Source organism: Leptidea sinapis, chromosome 20, assembly GCF_905404315.1.
Source record: "Leptidea sinapis chromosome 20, ilLepSina1.1, whole genome shotgun sequence".
Classification (NCBI taxonomy): Eukaryota; Metazoa; Arthropoda; class Insecta; order Lepidoptera; family Pieridae; genus Leptidea; species Leptidea sinapis.
The window spans coordinates 5803575-5820018 of NC_066284.1; the positions used below are offsets into that span (position 1 = coordinate 5803575).

At 32.7% G+C, this 16444-nt stretch overlaps 3 non-coding genes across 3 annotated transcripts; all 3 read right to left on the reverse strand.

Annotated features, from left to right (window-relative positions):
- Positions 1–4947: 4947 nt before the first annotated feature.
- Positions 4948–5140, reverse strand: LOC126970377 (U2 spliceosomal RNA). The gene has a single exon (XR_007730628.1). It is a non-coding gene; the product is annotated as a U2 spliceosomal RNA (small nuclear RNA).
- Positions 5141–10620: 5480 nt separating this feature from the next.
- On the reverse strand, positions 10621–10813 carry LOC126970386 (U2 spliceosomal RNA). The gene has a single exon (XR_007730636.1). It is a non-coding gene; the product is annotated as a U2 spliceosomal RNA (small nuclear RNA).
- Positions 10814–16181: 5368 nt separating this feature from the next.
- LOC126970369 (U2 spliceosomal RNA) lies at positions 16182–16374 on the reverse strand. The gene has a single exon (XR_007730620.1). It is a non-coding gene; the product is annotated as a U2 spliceosomal RNA (small nuclear RNA).
- Positions 16375–16444: the final 70 nt, after the last annotated feature.

The following is a 16444-nucleotide window of genomic DNA, read 5'->3' on the forward strand; positions in this document are numbered from 1 at the left end:
TTTCCACAATAAAATAAAATAATTAAGAATGATTTAAGTAATAATTACTTAAAAAATTTAAGTAACAAGAAGACAATATAATTTAATACAAATAAGAATAATTTAAACTAAGACATTTACTTAATTTGTTCAACTTCTGTAACGAACATGAAAAGTAATCAATTGAACAGTATTATTTGTTGTATAATACACAAGAATGATGAATAAAAGTGTTTAGTGCATATTGAGTGCGTGTAGTATGTAAGTTAAATAAAGATTTAATTTGCGAAGATTGTCGTGGATATCAGAATTTAAGGCAAATAAGAACTTCTTCTTATTGGAGAGTCAATTAAATTATGAAGATTACTTCATAATTTAATTAGATTACTTAGCAGAAATGTTTGGTCTTTTACCTTACGACGTTTTTCCAGAGAGATTAGATAAATAAGTAACATATTGATCAATAGCGGAACACCTAAATTTTCAATGCTTTAATAATTATGTTTGAAATTTCTCTATTTCTTGATATGGACTTTGCAATGAGAATTCACCGAGCCGAATTCAAGTATCTATACTTGAATTCGGCTCGGTGTACGAATATGTTTAAAATCTTTACTAACTCTAAGAACAAAACCAAGCATTCGATAGGCTTTTGCAGTCACATATCTATAGTGTTGAATAACAGAGAGTCATGGAGAACGCCCAAATCTCTCAACCATAAAACCCGTCCAACAAGATTCTCATTTAAAGTGCACTTGAATTTAATATTAATTTTTTGCGGGAAAATGATATGACGTAACTTTTTTTTAATATTAAGCTGTAAGAGATTATCATTGCAATATTTACACAATTCATTCAAAGTATCCGGTATTTAGTTACAATCAGAATGATTACGTACGTATTGTTTTATATATCTTCATATCATCAGAATAGAGAAGAATTGAAGAATGTTTAAATACTGCAATGATGTCACTAATGTTTAGATGAAATAGAAGGGGTCCAAGATGAGATCCTTGAGGAACACCAGAAGTAGCAGGCACGATCGTAGAGCCTTTAGTAGAACACAGAGCTTTTAGTAGAAGTAACCTGTAACTTTAACACACACAATCTTCTAACACGAAATCATCATCGAAAAATTCATTCACGTAGTTCCCTTATTTATCTTCAGACTTCTGAGATAGCCGTTTCTCTTGTTTCAATTTCTCCTTCAATTGTAACCGCCTGGCTTTAGTCCCGAGGTTTGAAGTAAGCCAGCGGAGGAGGTCGCCATGTATACCGAGTTCTTGAATTTTTCGAATTAATATTAGATGACAGATTTTATCAAAATATTAAGAATCATCGGTATACACAACGTCCACCTGGAAACCTTGATCCATTGCGATAGTTACCTGATGAACAAACTAACATAAGTTGAACTCTACAGATTTATTGTTAATGAAATAAATCTGTTGAGGAATGATAATGGGTCGTAGAATTGAAAAAACAATCGAATATAATTATAATGTTGTGATATTTGTTTAGTAGAAAGCTGTTATTTTGAAAGTCTTTACTTCAATTCAGTTTTATTTATATTCAGAACATTAATAATTATCACTAATCTTTACTTGGTAATAGGTCTTTGAATCGGTGGAGACATGGGATTTCGTTCATGCGGTCCGTTGGTACGGGCGCTTATCAAAGAGTTATTCACTTCAGGCCCGGGGCACCAACTCCTCTATACTTAAACGAGACTCCCTTAGAGATTCAAAAATTATATATGTAAATAAAAATAAATATAAGTCATCGTTAAAAAAGTACTTTTTACAAAATCCTTCATTAATATAATCTTATCTGCGCTAAGCTAAGTAGACAACTAATTTGTAATTACTAACATTTAGTTGATAATTATTTTTTATTTTGCATTTTATTGATTTCTATACTACTTTGTTTAAAATAACATCTTGTAATAACTGTATTAATTGAAAATAATTGTTCTTTTCTTTTTAAATATTATGTAATTTAATTTTAGGCGACTTCACACACAGATAAGCTTCCTAAAGTTTAAGTGTGTGTTATTATATTGTAAGCTATAACTATATTGTATTTTAAATAAATATTATTAAAAAAAATCTTCCAGATGACCTGCAATTATCAAGTTTGATTGGAGCTTATGTATTTCATCGGCTGATTTTTCATTCAGTTGATAATGTCATACTATCGTTGTTGGAACAGCCTGTAATCAGCATCTAAGCGGTTCAGCTATGCGATAAAAAACTAGACTACTATTATTATTATTATTTGCAGAGGGTGGCTATTTGGCTAGTCCTGATTGGGTCCTAGTAACACCACGTCCAGAATTTAGCTATTGTGTTCGCCACTCATACAAACTCAAACTAAACTAGCTGATCTTCGAAAATATCAAAATAAAGATATTTATAAAAACTCTTTGTTAAACTTCTTCTTTACTTTACATCAAACGACATTTGACAAATGCCTGTCAGAGAACTGACGAATTATTTATTATAATATTATTTTTTTTATTACATATCTTTCAAACATGACGCTTAAGATTAAGAATTGGTTTCCGCTGCGCTCCAAAATACCGCAGGCGTATTTGCAAAGTGCGGCATATAATACTACTCCCAAGTAGGCGTACTCGAGCCAGTCTTGAACAATGTTACGTCGGCGTGCCACATGTTCTGTTAATTTTTGCTAAGGCTTAGGCCGCTACGGCTATGGTTTTTTCGCGAGTGTGGTTAACCGCGAAACCCATAGAAATCTTAATATTATTAAAATTTCTATGGCACACAGCACGATATAAATATAAAACGCGAAACCGACCGTGATTTTCACAGTTTGAAGATAAAAAAAAAGATGTCAACGAAAATTTTGCAAATATTGGGTCCATCTACAAACTAGCTGTTGAGTAGTCAGTAGTGGTCTCTTTCATAAGAAATATAAAATTTTAAGAGAAACCCAGATATATTTTTTAATTACTATCCGATGTCAGTAAGCTGCTTCAATTAAATTTTGCACAACGTGCGACTACATCACCTTCGTGGATTGAATATTGGGATTCTGGGATAAACTTTGGTACTCTGCGTTTGAAAGTGACTCCAACTCGGTTGACGAAATTATTTCAATAGCGCGTGAACACGACAATTCTTCGTGTCGGCCGAACACTAGGCAAAAAACCGCTCGATTACCCACTAAGTTAATGACAAATTTTGCGGCGCTTGTATTCATTTTCTTGTTTCATAAACTCACACGGTTAAAAACCGCTGTGGTTTAACCGTGGTGCGGTCTAGGCCTAATAATTGAACCTAAAATGCCGGGTTGCGTAGTATAAATTTGTAAAAATAATACTACAAGAAATAAGAAAGACACTGGGATCACATATCATCAGAAAATATATTGTATTTTATTAATTTTAATGTAAAATAACACGAAGCGTATGTTACAAAATTTGAAAGATGCCATTGAGTGTGAAGATGCCACGCACGCAAGCAAACTTTACAAAAAGCCAATACACAATACAATATAAAGTTGCCGTAATAAAAAAGCTATTGCTCTTAGGTAGTGCGGTATCTAGTTGACCAATCCTTAACAATTAATTATAAGCATGGACGTTTCAGATGTTGTTAACTTACGTACTTCTAAATACACTCAAAAGCTATGGAAGCGTAGAATAAAATAGCGTGGAACTGTAAGCCTCTATTTTCAGCAACAAACGCACTCTAAAACTAGGTCACTGACTTATCATAAGTGTAAGACGTAGCTGACATGCACACTAAAGTAATGAACTTGGCCTGTTGTCATGCGTTGCCTCACAGCAAGAGGCTCTATCGAGACGTATACTTTTCTGAGATTAGTTTAGTGATGTTTTTATTCCAAATCTCTATAATTGTACGCTTCAGATGTTGTTAGTTTTTTTTAGTATATATTAATAAGCTTAATTAAGGTTGTTAATTTAATTGATATTTTTTGGGATTCTTGAGATATGTACTAGATTGGGTGATGGCCGTCTCCAATCATCCACAGCTGTCTGTCAAGAGCTTTCTACATTCATTATTTTCCTACTGATTGTGTCCTGTGACTATGTCAGATCAAATCAAAATTACTTTATTCATGTAGGTCACGGAAATGATACTTCTGAATGTCAAAAAAAAATTCTTATTGAATCTACTGCGACTTCGTAAAGCGTTGAGCTAATGAGAAGAAAGTAATGAAAGAAACTCATTGCCACTCTTTTAATTCAGGATTTATAGTTTCATCGATTTACAAATCATTTCAATTTCAATATAATATGAAAAGTGATGCTGCTAACATACTCAAATGTCAAATAGTTAACCTTACACGAGTAAGTCAAAAAATTAATGTAAATTAATACAAAACAAAAGTTATTGAGTACAGTATCCACACACACCGTAAATAAATAAAGGAAGACTGTGAGAATTTTATAAGGGATTATATATAATAAAAATCATCAGTCTACCCAAGTTATTGGTCTTCCTACATTTTGTTTTCCTGATGTCCACTTTTGCAACAAGCAATTTTTGTAGTTCACCTCCTGTCAGTATCCGTGCAATTGCATCAGTGATCTTGTCACTTCTTACTTTGTGAATCTTTCTTTCTTTTGTGCAATGCTCGCAATTTTCTGTTTATTTTATTTTTTTGTAAAAGTCCGCGTTTGACAGCTGTACAGTAAACAAAAAAGGACCCTACTACTTTCCATGGACACTATCCATTACTACTTTCTTCATGTATAGATTGTAATAGCCTTTTTAGGTTAATATATAATTATAGTACATATTAATGATTGATGATCACCAATTATTAATAATTATCACTTAATATAATATTTTTAATAACTTAAAATTATTTATTACACTTTCACATTTACAAAAGATTACATTTACATTAGTTATTAGTTAGAAAGTTATTAATTTAAGTAACGGAATACTCGTATATAACATGATATTTTAATTTATTATATGGGCCAATCCCGGCGGCACTGCAATGCCGGGCCGACCCGTGACAGGAGTGGAGCGAGCCCCTAACACCCCGTCATTTTACAAAAATCAGTTTAATATACTGTTCCCGCAATGCGGGAACTTTCAGATATTAAGCTGAAAAGAACAGATACTACACTTTGATCTTAGCCAAAAGGCCGAGAAGCGATACTGAAAAATGCTAGGCAACACATACTCACTAGTTTGCAATAAATTCTTATAGCGCCTCGTAAAAAAGCCAACAATGTGATCCTGACATCTGAGGGCATTCATGTAAACTAACTGGCCTGACTGAAATGCTGAACCATACCAACCTTATTTTCAGTAGCACACACAGACTGCCCGGTGCTATGATAGATATGTGGGGAACTTCCTCTAGATCTCGCCTTTCAGAAATTTAAGTAATATACTGACTTGTGTTTTGATATGATTCAATCAGCTGAAATGTTTCTTGTCATGTTGTTTGGTTTATTTATGAGCGGATTCCTATTTCGTTAAAAAAGAAAGATTTTTATTCACGTGATATTATATCATCTGTTAATGAAAGTTCTTCTAATGATTGTTCTTCGTTATTAGTTACAATTAATAATTTTATTCATTTTTGTAAACCAACAGTACCTACAACTTAATACACTTCAAAGCAAAACATAAAATATAAATCATTGAACAATAAAAGTTTCCACAATAAAATAAAATAATTAAGAATGATTTAAGTAATAATTACTTAAAAAATTTAAGTAACAAGAAGACAATATAATTTAATACAAATAAGAATAATTTAAACTAAGACATTTACTTAATTTGTTCAACTTCTGTAACGAACATGAAAAGTAATCAATTGAACAGTATTATTTGTTGTATAATACACAAGAATGATGAATAAAAGTGTTTAGTGCATATTGAGTGCGTGTAGTATGTAAGTTAAATAAAGATTTAATTTGCGAAGATTGTCGTGGATATCAGAATTTAAGGCAAATAAGAACTTCTTCTTATTGGAGAGTCAATTAAATTATGAAGATTACTTCATAATTTAATTAGATTACTTAGCAGAAATGTTTGGTCTTTTACCTTACGACGTTTTTCCAGAGAGATTAGATAAATAAGTAACATATTGATCAATAGCGGAACACCTAAATTTTCAATGCTTTAATAATTATGTTTGAAATTTCTCTATTTCTTGATATGGACTTTGCAATGAGAATTCACCGAGCCGAATTCAAGTATCTATACTTGAATTCGGCTCGGTGTACGAATATGTTTAAAATCTTTACTAACTCTAAGAACAAAACCAAGCATTCGATAGGCTTTTGCAGTCACATATCTATAGTGTTGAGTAACAGAGAGTCATGGAGAACGCCCAAATCTCTCAACCATAAAACCCGTCCAACAAGATTCTCATTTAAAGTGCACTTGAATTTAATATTAATTTTTTGCGGGAAAATGATATGACGTAACTTTTTTTTAATATTAAGCTGTAAGAGATTATCATTGCAATATTTACACAATTCATTCAAAGTATCCGGTATTTAGTTACAATCAGAATGATTACGTACGTATTGTTTTATATATCTTCATATCATCAGAATAGAGAAGAATTGAAGAATGTTTAAATACTGCAATGATGTCACTAATGTTTAGATGAAATAGAAGGGGTCCAAGATGAGATCCTTGAGGAACACCAGAAGTAGCAGGCACGATCGTAGAGCCTTTAGAACACAGAGCTTTTAGTAGAAGTAACCTGTAACTTTAACACACACAATCTTCTAACACGAAATCATCATCGAAAAATTCATTCACGTAGTTCCCTTATTTATCTTCAGACTTCTGAGATAGCCGTTTCTCTTGTTTCAATTTCTCCTTCAATTGTAACCGCCTGGCTTTAGTCCCGAGGTTTGAAGTAAGCCAGCGGAGGAGGTCGCCATGTATACGGAGTTCTTGAATTTTTCGAATTAATATTAGATGACAGATTTTATCAAAATTTTAGAATCATCGGTATACACAACGTCCACCTGGAAACCTTGATCCATTGCAATAGTTACCTGATGAACAAACTAACATAAGTTGAACTCCACAGATCTATTGTTAATGAAACCATGCTGTTGAGAAATGATAATGGGTCGTAGAATTGAAAAAACCATCGAATATAATTATAATGTTGAAATATTCGTTTAGTAGAAAGCTGTTTATTTTGATAGTCTTTACTTCAATTCAGTTTTATTTATATTCAGAACATTAATAATTATCACTGATCTTTACTTGGTAATGGGTCTTTGGATCGGTGGAGACATGGGATTTCGTTCACGCGGTCCGTTGGTACGGGCGCTTATGAAAGAGTTATTCACTTCAGGGCCGGGGGCACCAACTCCTCTATACTTAAACGAGACTCCCTTAGAGATTCAAAAATTATATATATAAATAAAAATAAATAAAAGTCATCGTTAAAAAAGTGCTTTTTACAAAATCCTTCATTAATATAATCTTATCTGCGGTAAGCTAAGTAGACAACTAATTTGTAATTACTAACATTTAGTTGATAATTATATTTTATTTTGCATTTTATTGATTTCTATACTACTTTGTTTAAAATAACATCTTGTAATAACTGTATTAATTGAAAATAATTGTTCTTTTCTTTTAAATATTATGTAATTTAATTTTAAGCGGCTTAACAGTCACACACAGATAAGCTTCCTAAAGTTTAAGTGTGTGTTATTATATTGAAAGCTATAACTATATTGTATTTTAAATAAATATTATTAAAAAAAAATCTTCCAGATGACCTGCAATTATCAAGTTTGATTGGAGCTTATGTATTTCATCGGCTGATTTTTCATTCAGTTGATAATGTCATTCTATCGTTGTTGGAACAGCCTGTAATCAGCATCTAAGCGGTTCAGCTATGCGATAAAAAACAAGACTACTATCATTATTATTTGCAGAGGGTGGCTATATGGCTAGTCCTGATTGGGTCCTAGTAACACCACGTCCAGAATGTAACTATTGTGTTCGCCACTCATACAAACTCAAACTAGACTAGCTGATCTCCGAAAATATCAAAAAGATATACCACGATAAAGATATTTTTAAAAACTCTTTGTTAAGCTTTACATCAAACGACATTTGACAAAAGCCTGTCAGAGAACTGACGAATTATTTATTATAATATTATTATTTTTTATTACATATCTTTTAATCATGACGCTTAAGATTAAGAATTGGTGTCCGCTGCGCTCCAAAATACCGCAGGCGTATTTGCAAAGTGCGGCATATATATATACTACTCCCAAGTAGGCGTACTCGAGCCAGTCTTGAACAATGTTACGTCGGCGTGCCACATGTTCTGTTAAACTTTGCTAAGGCTTAGGCCGCTACGGCTATGGTTTTTTCGCGAGTGTGGTTAACCGCGAAACCCATAGAAATCTTAATATTATTAAAATTTCTATGGCACACACCACGAGATAAATATAAAACGCGAAACCGACCGTGATTTTCACAGTTTGAAGATAAAAAAAAGATGTCAACGAAAATTTTGCAAATATTGGGTCCATCTACAAACTAGCTGTTGAGTAGTCAGTAGTGGTCTCTTTCATAAGAAATATAAAATTTTAAGAGAAACCCAGATATATTTTTCAATTACTATCCGATGTCAGTAAGCTGCTTCAATTAAATTTTGCACAACGTGCGACTACATCACCTTCGTGGATTGAATATTGGGATTCTGGGATAAACTTTGGTACTCTGCGTTTGAAAGTGACTCCAACTCGGTTGACGAAATTATTTCAATAGCGCGTGAACACGACAATTCTTCGTGTCGGCCGAACACTAGGCAAAAAACCGCTCGATTACCCACTAAGTTAATGACAAATTTTGCGGCGCTTGTATTCATTTTCTGGTTTCACAAACTCGGTTAAAAGCCGCTGTGGTTTAACCGTGGTGCAGTCTAGGCCAAATAATTGAACCTAAAATGCCGGGTTGCGTAGTAAGATTTTGTAAAAATAATACTACAAGAAATAAGAAAGACACTGGGATCACATATCATCAGAAAATATATTGTATTTTATTAATTTTAATGTAAAATAACACAAAGCGTATGTTACAAAATTTGAAAGATGCCATTGAGTGTGAAGATGCCACGCACGCAAGCAAACTTTACAAAAAGCCAATACACAATACAATATAAAGTTGCCGTAATAAAAAAGCTATTGCTCTTAGGTAGTGCGGTATCTAGTTGACCAATCCTTAACAATTAATTATAAGCATGGACGTTTCAGATGTTGTTAACTTACGTACGTCTAAATACACTCAAAAGCTATGAAAGCGTAGAATAAAATAGCGTGGAACTGTAAGCCTCTATTTTCAGCAACAAACGCACTCTAAAACTAGGTCACTGACTTATCATAAGAGTAAGACGTAGCTGACATGCACACTAAAGTAATGAACTTGGCCTGTTGTCATGCGTTGCCTCACAGCAAGAGACTCTATCGAGACGTATACTTTTCTGAGATTATTTTAGTGATGTTTTTATTCCAAATCTCTATAATTGTACGCTTCAGATGTTGTTAGTCTTTTTTAGTATATATTAATAAGCTTAATTAAGGTTGTTAATTTAATTGATATTTTTTGGGATTCTTGAGATATGTACTAGATTGGGTGATGGCCGTCTCCAATCATCCACAGCTGTCTGTCAAGAGCTTTCTACATTCATTATTTTCCTACTGATTGTGTCCTGTGACTATGTCAGATTAAATCAAAATTACTTTATTCATGTAGGTCACGGAAATGATACTTGTGAATGTCAAAAAAAAAATCTTATTGAATCTACTGCGACTTCGTAAAGCGTTGAGCTAATGAGAAGAAGTAGCTAGAAACTCATTGCCTCTCTTTTAATTCAGGATTTATAGTTTCATCGATTTACAAATCATTTCAATTTCAATATAATATGAAAAGTGATGCTGCTAACATACTCAAATGTCAAATAGTCAATGCCTTACACGAGTAAGTCAAAAAAGTAAATGTAAATTAATACAAAACAAAAGTTATTGAGTACAGTACCTGTATCATCCACACACACCGTAAATAAATAAAGGAAGACTGTGAGAATTTTATAAGGGATTATATATAATAAGAATCATCAGTCTACCCAAGTTATTGGTCTTCCTACATTTTGTTTTCCTGATGTCCACTTTTGCAACGAGCAATTTCTGTAGTTCACCTCCTGTCAGTATCCGTGCAATTGCATCAGTGATCTTGGTGTTTTTTCTTATCTTGTCGCTTCTTACTTTGTGAATCTTTCATTCTTTTGTGCAATGCTCACAATTTTCTGTTTATTTTTTTTTTGTAAAAGTCCGCGTTTGACAGCTGTACAGTAAACAAAAAAGGACCCTACTACTTTCCATGGACACTATCCATTACTACTTTCTTCGTGTATAGATTGTAATAGCCTTTTTAGGTTAATATATAATTATAGTACATATTAATGATTGATGATCACCAATTATTAATAATTATCACTTAATATAATATTTTTAATAACTTAAAATTATTTATTACACTTTCACATTTACAAAAGATTACATTTACATTAGTTATTAGTTAGAAAGTTATTAATTTAAGTAACGGAATACTCGTATAAAACATGATATTTTAATTTATTATATGGGCCAATCCCGGCGGCACTGCAATGCCGGGCCGACCCGTGACAGGAGTGGGGCGAGCCCCTAACACCCCGTCATTTTACAAAAATCAGTTTAATATACTGGTCCCGCAATGCGGGAACTTTCAGATATTAAGCTGAAAAGAACAGATACTACACTTTGATCTTAGCCAAAAGGCCGAGAAGCGATACTGAAAAATTCTAGGCAACACATACTCACTAGTTTGCAATAAATTCATATAGCGCCTAGTAAAAACGCCAACAATGTAATCCTGACATCTGAGGGCATTCATGTAAACTAACTGGCCTGACTGAAATGCTGAACCATACCAACCTTATTTTCAGTAGCACACACAGACTGCCCGGTGCTATGATAGATATGTGGGGAACTTCCTCTAGATGTCGCCTTTCAAAAATTTCAGTTTTTAAGTAATATACTGACTTGTGTTTTGATATGATTCAATCAGCTGAAATGTTTCTTGTCATGTTGTTTGGTTTATTTATGAGCGGATTCCTATTTCGATAAAAAAAAGAAAGATTTTTATACATGTGATATTATATCATCTGTTAATGAAAGTTCTTCTATGTTTGTTCTTCGTTATTAGTTACAATTAATAATTTTATTTATTTTTGTAAACCAACAGTACCTACAACTTAATACACTTAAAAGCAAAACATAAAATATAAATCATTGAACAATAAAAGTTTCCACAATAAAATAAAATAATTAAGAATGATTTAAGTCATAATTACTTAAAAAATTTAGTTAACAAGAAGACAATATAATTTAACACAAATAAGAATAATTTAAACTAAGACATTTACTTAATTTGTTCAACTTCTGTAACGAACATGAAAAGTAATCAATTGAACAGTATTATTTGTTGTATAATATACAAGAATGATGAATAAAAGCGTTTAGTGCATATTGAGTGCGTGTAGTATGTAAGTTAAATAAAGATTTAATTTGCGAAGATTGTCGTGGATATCAGAATTTAAGGCAAATAAGAACTTCTTCTTATTGGAGAGTCAATTAAATTATGAAGTAATCTTAGCAGAAATGTTTGGTCTTTTACCTTACGACGTTTTTCCAGAGAGATTAGATAAATAAGTAACAAATTGATCGATAGCGGAACACCTAAATTTTCAATGCTTTAATAATTATGTTTGAAATTTCTCTATTTCTTGAATATGGACTTTGCAATGAGAATTCACCGAGCCGAATTCAAGTATCTATACTTGAATTCGGCTCGGTGTACGAATATGTTTAAAATCTTTACTAACTCTAAGAACAAAACCAAGCATTCGATAGGCTTTTGCAGTCACATATCTATAATGTTGAGTAACAGAGAGTCATGGTGAACGCCCAAATCTCTCAACCAAAAAACCCGTCCAACAAGATTCTCATTTAAAGTGCACTTGAATTTAATATTAATTTTTTGCGGGAAAATGATATGACGTAACTTTTTTTTAATATTAAGCTGTAAGAGATTATCATTGCAATATTTACACAATTCATTCAAAGTATCCGGTATTTAGTTACAATCAGAAGGATTACGTACGTATTGTTTTATATATCTTCATATCATCAGAATAGAGAAGAATTGAAGAATGTTTAAATACTGCAATGATGTCACTAATGTTTAGATGAAATAGAAGGGGTCCAAGATGAGATCCTTGAGGAACACCAGAAGTAGCAGGCACGATCGTAGAGCCTTTAGTAGAACGCAGAGCTTTTAGTAGAAGTAACCTGTAACTTAAACACACACAATCTTCTAACACAAAATCATCATCGAAAAATTCATTCACGTAGTTCCCTTATTTATCTTCAGACTTCTGAGATAGCCGTTTCTCTTGTTTCAATTTCTCCTTCAATTGTAATCTCTCTGGCTATAGTCCCGAGGTTTGAAGTAAGCCAGCGGAGGAGGTCGCCATGTATACCGAGTTCTTGAATTTTTCGAATTAATATAAGATGACAGATTTTATCAAAATATTTAGAATCATCGGTATACACAACGTCCACCTGGAAACTTTGATCCATTGCAATAGTTACCTGATGAACAAACTAACATAAGTTGAACTCCACAGATCTATTGTTAATGAAACCATGCTGTTGAGGAATGATAATGGGTCGTAGAATTGAAAAAACCATCGAATATAATTATAATTTTGAAATTTTCGTTTAGTAGAAAGCTGTTATTTTGATAGTCTTTACTTCAATTCAGTTTTATTTATATTCAGAACATTAATAATTATCACAAATCTTTACTTGGTAATAGGTCTTTGGATCGGTGGAGACATGGGATTTCGTTCATGCGGTCCGTTGGTACGGGCGCTTATCAAAGAGTTATTCACTTCAGGCCCGGGGCACCAACTCCTCTATACTTAAACGAGACTCCCTTAGAGATTCAAAAATTATATATATAAATAAAAATAAATATAAGTCATCGTTAAAAAAGTGCTTTTTACAAAATCCTTCATTAATATAATCTTAGCTGCGGTAAGCTAAGTAGACAACTAATTTGTAATTACTAACATTTAGTTGATAATTATTTTTTATTTTGCATTTTATTGATTTCTATACTACTTTGTTTAAAATAACATCTTGTAATAACTGTATTAATTGAAAATAATTGTTCTTTTCTTTTTAAATATTATGTAATTTAATTTTAAGCGGCTTCACAGTTAAGATAAGCTTCCTAAAGTTTAAGTGTGTGTTATTATATTGTAAGCTATAACTATATTGTATTTTAAATAAATATTATTAAAAAAAAAATCTTCCAGATGACCTGCAATTATCAAGTTTGATTGGAGCTTATGTATTTCATCGGCTGATTTTTCATTCAGTTGATAATGTCATTCTATCGTTGTTGGAACAGCCTGTAATCAGCATCAAAGCGTTTCAGCTATGCGATAAAAAACTAGACTACTATTATTATTATTATTTGCAGAGGGTGGCTATTTGGCTAGTCCTGATTGGGTCCTAGTAACACCACGTCCAGAATTTAACTATTGTGTTCGCCACTCATACAAACTCAAACTAGACTAGCTGATTTTCGAAAATATCAAAAAGATATACCACGATAAAGATATTTATAAAAACTCTTTGTTAAACTTTACATCAAATGACATTTGACAAAAGCCTGTCAGAGAACTGACGAATTATTTATTATGATATTATTGTTTTTTTTATTACATATCTTTTTAACATGTACCCGCGCTTAGATGAAGTATTGGTATTTGCAAAGTGCGGCATATAATACTACTAGTCTACTAGCCAGTCTCGAGCAATGTGCCACATGTTCTGTTAAACTTTGCAAAGGCTTAGGCCACTACGGCTACGGTTTTTTCCCGAGTGTAGTTAACTGCGAAACCGCTCGAGACGCACACACCACGATTATAAAACGCCAAACCGACCGCGATTTTCACAGTTTAAAGATGGATTTCAAAAGAGCTTTATTTGGTTAGATACTAAAAATCAGAAAAAAGACGTCAATGAAAATTTTGCAAATATTGCATACAATAAAATTTTAAGAGAAACCCAGATAGATTTTTCAGGATGTCAGAAGGCTGCTTCAATAAAATTTTGCACAACGTGCGACCTACATCACCTTCGTGGACTGAATATTGGGATTCTGGGATAAACTTTGGTGCTCTGCGTTTGAAAGTGACTCCAACTCGGTTGACGAAATTATTTCAATAGCGCGTGAACACGACAATTCTTCGTGTCGGCCGAACACTAGGCAAAAAACCGCTCGATTACCCACAAAGTTAATGACAAATTATGCGGCGCTTGTATTCATTTTCTTGTTTCATAAAATCACACGGTTAAAAACCGCTGTGGTTTAACCGTGGTGCGGTCTAGGCCTAATAAATACTAAAACGCCAGGTTGCGTAGTAAGATTTTGTAAAAATAATACTACAAGAAATAAGAAAGACACTGGGATCACATATCATCTGAAAATATATTGTATTTTATTAATTTTAATGAAGAATAATTACACGAAGCGTATGTTACACAATTTGAAAGATGCCATTGAGTGTGAAGATGCCACGCACGCAAGCAAACTTTACAAATAGCCAATACACATTACAATATAATGTTGCCGTAATAAAAAAGCTATTGCTCTTAGGTAGTGCGGTATCTAGTTGTATAATTCTTAACCTAAGCATGTTTCAGATGTTGTTAACTTAGATAATTAATACCTCTAAATACACTCAAAAGCTGTGGAAGCGTCGTATAAAATTGTGTGGAACTGTAAGCCTCTATTTTCAGCAACGCACGCACTCTTAAACTAGGTCACTGTCTTATCACAGTGTGAGACGTAGCTGACATGCACACTAAAGTAATGTACCTGGCCTGTTGTCATGCGTTGCCTCACAGCAAGAGGCTCTGTCGAGACGTATACTATTCTAAGATTATTTTAGTGGTGTTTTTATTCCAAATCTCTATAATTGTACGTTTCAGATGTTGTTAGTTTTTTTAGAATATATTTGCTTAATTAAGGTAACGTAATTTAATTGATATTTTTTGGGATTTTTGAGATATGTACTAGATTGGGTGATGGCCGTCTCCAATCATCCACAGCTGTCTGTCAAGAGCTTTCTACATTCATTATTTTCCTACTGATTGTGTCCTGTGACTATGTCAAATCAAATCAAAATCACTTTATTCATGTAGGTCACGGAAATGATAGTTGTGGATGTCAAAAAAAAATTCTTATTGAATCTACTGCGACTTCGTAAAGAGTTGAGCTCATGAGAAGAAATAGCAAGAAACTCACTGCAACTCTTTTAATTCATGATTTATATTTTCATCGATTTACAAATCATTTCAATTTCAATATAATATGAAAAGTGATGCTGCTAACATACTCAAATGTCAAATAGTCAATGCCTTACACGAGTAAGTCAAAAAAGTAAATGTTAATTAATACAAAACAAAAGTTATTGAGTACAGTACCTGTATCATCCACACACACCGTAAATAAATAAAGGAAGACTGTGAGAATTATATAAGGGATTATATATAATAAAAATCATCAGTCTACCCAAGTTATTGGTCTTCCTACATTTTGTTTTCCTGATGTCCACTTTTGCAACGAGCAATTTCTGTAGTTCACCTCCTGTCAGTATCCGTGCAATTGCATCAGTGATCTTGGTGTTTTATCTTGTCGCTTCTTACTTTGTGAATCTTTCTTTCTTTTGTGCAATGCTCGCAATTTTCTGTTTATTTTATTTTTTTGTAAAAGTCCGCGTTTGACAGCTGTACAGTAAACAAAAAAGGACCCTACTACTTTCCATGGACACTATCCATTACTACTTTCTTCGTGTATAGATTGTAATAGCCTTTTTAGGTTAATATATAATTATAGTACATATTAATGATTGATGATCACCAATTATTAATAATTATCACTTAATATAATATTTTTAATAACTTAAAATTATTTATTACACTTTCACATTTACAAAAGATTACATTTACATTAGTTATTAGTTAGAAAGTTATTAATTTAAGTAACGGAATAGTCGTATAAAACATGATATTTTAATTTATTATATGGGCCAATCCCGGCGGCACTGCAATGCCGGGCCGACCCGTGACAGGAGTGGAGCGAGCCCCTAACACCCCGTCATTTTACAAAAATCAGTTTAATATACTGGTCCCGCAATGCGGGAACTTTCAGATATTAAGCTGAAAAGAACAGATACTACACTTTGATCTTAGCCAAAAGGCCGAGAAGCGATACTGAAAAATTCTAGGCAACACATACTCACTAGTTTGCAATAAATTCTTATAGCGCCTCGTAAAAAAGCC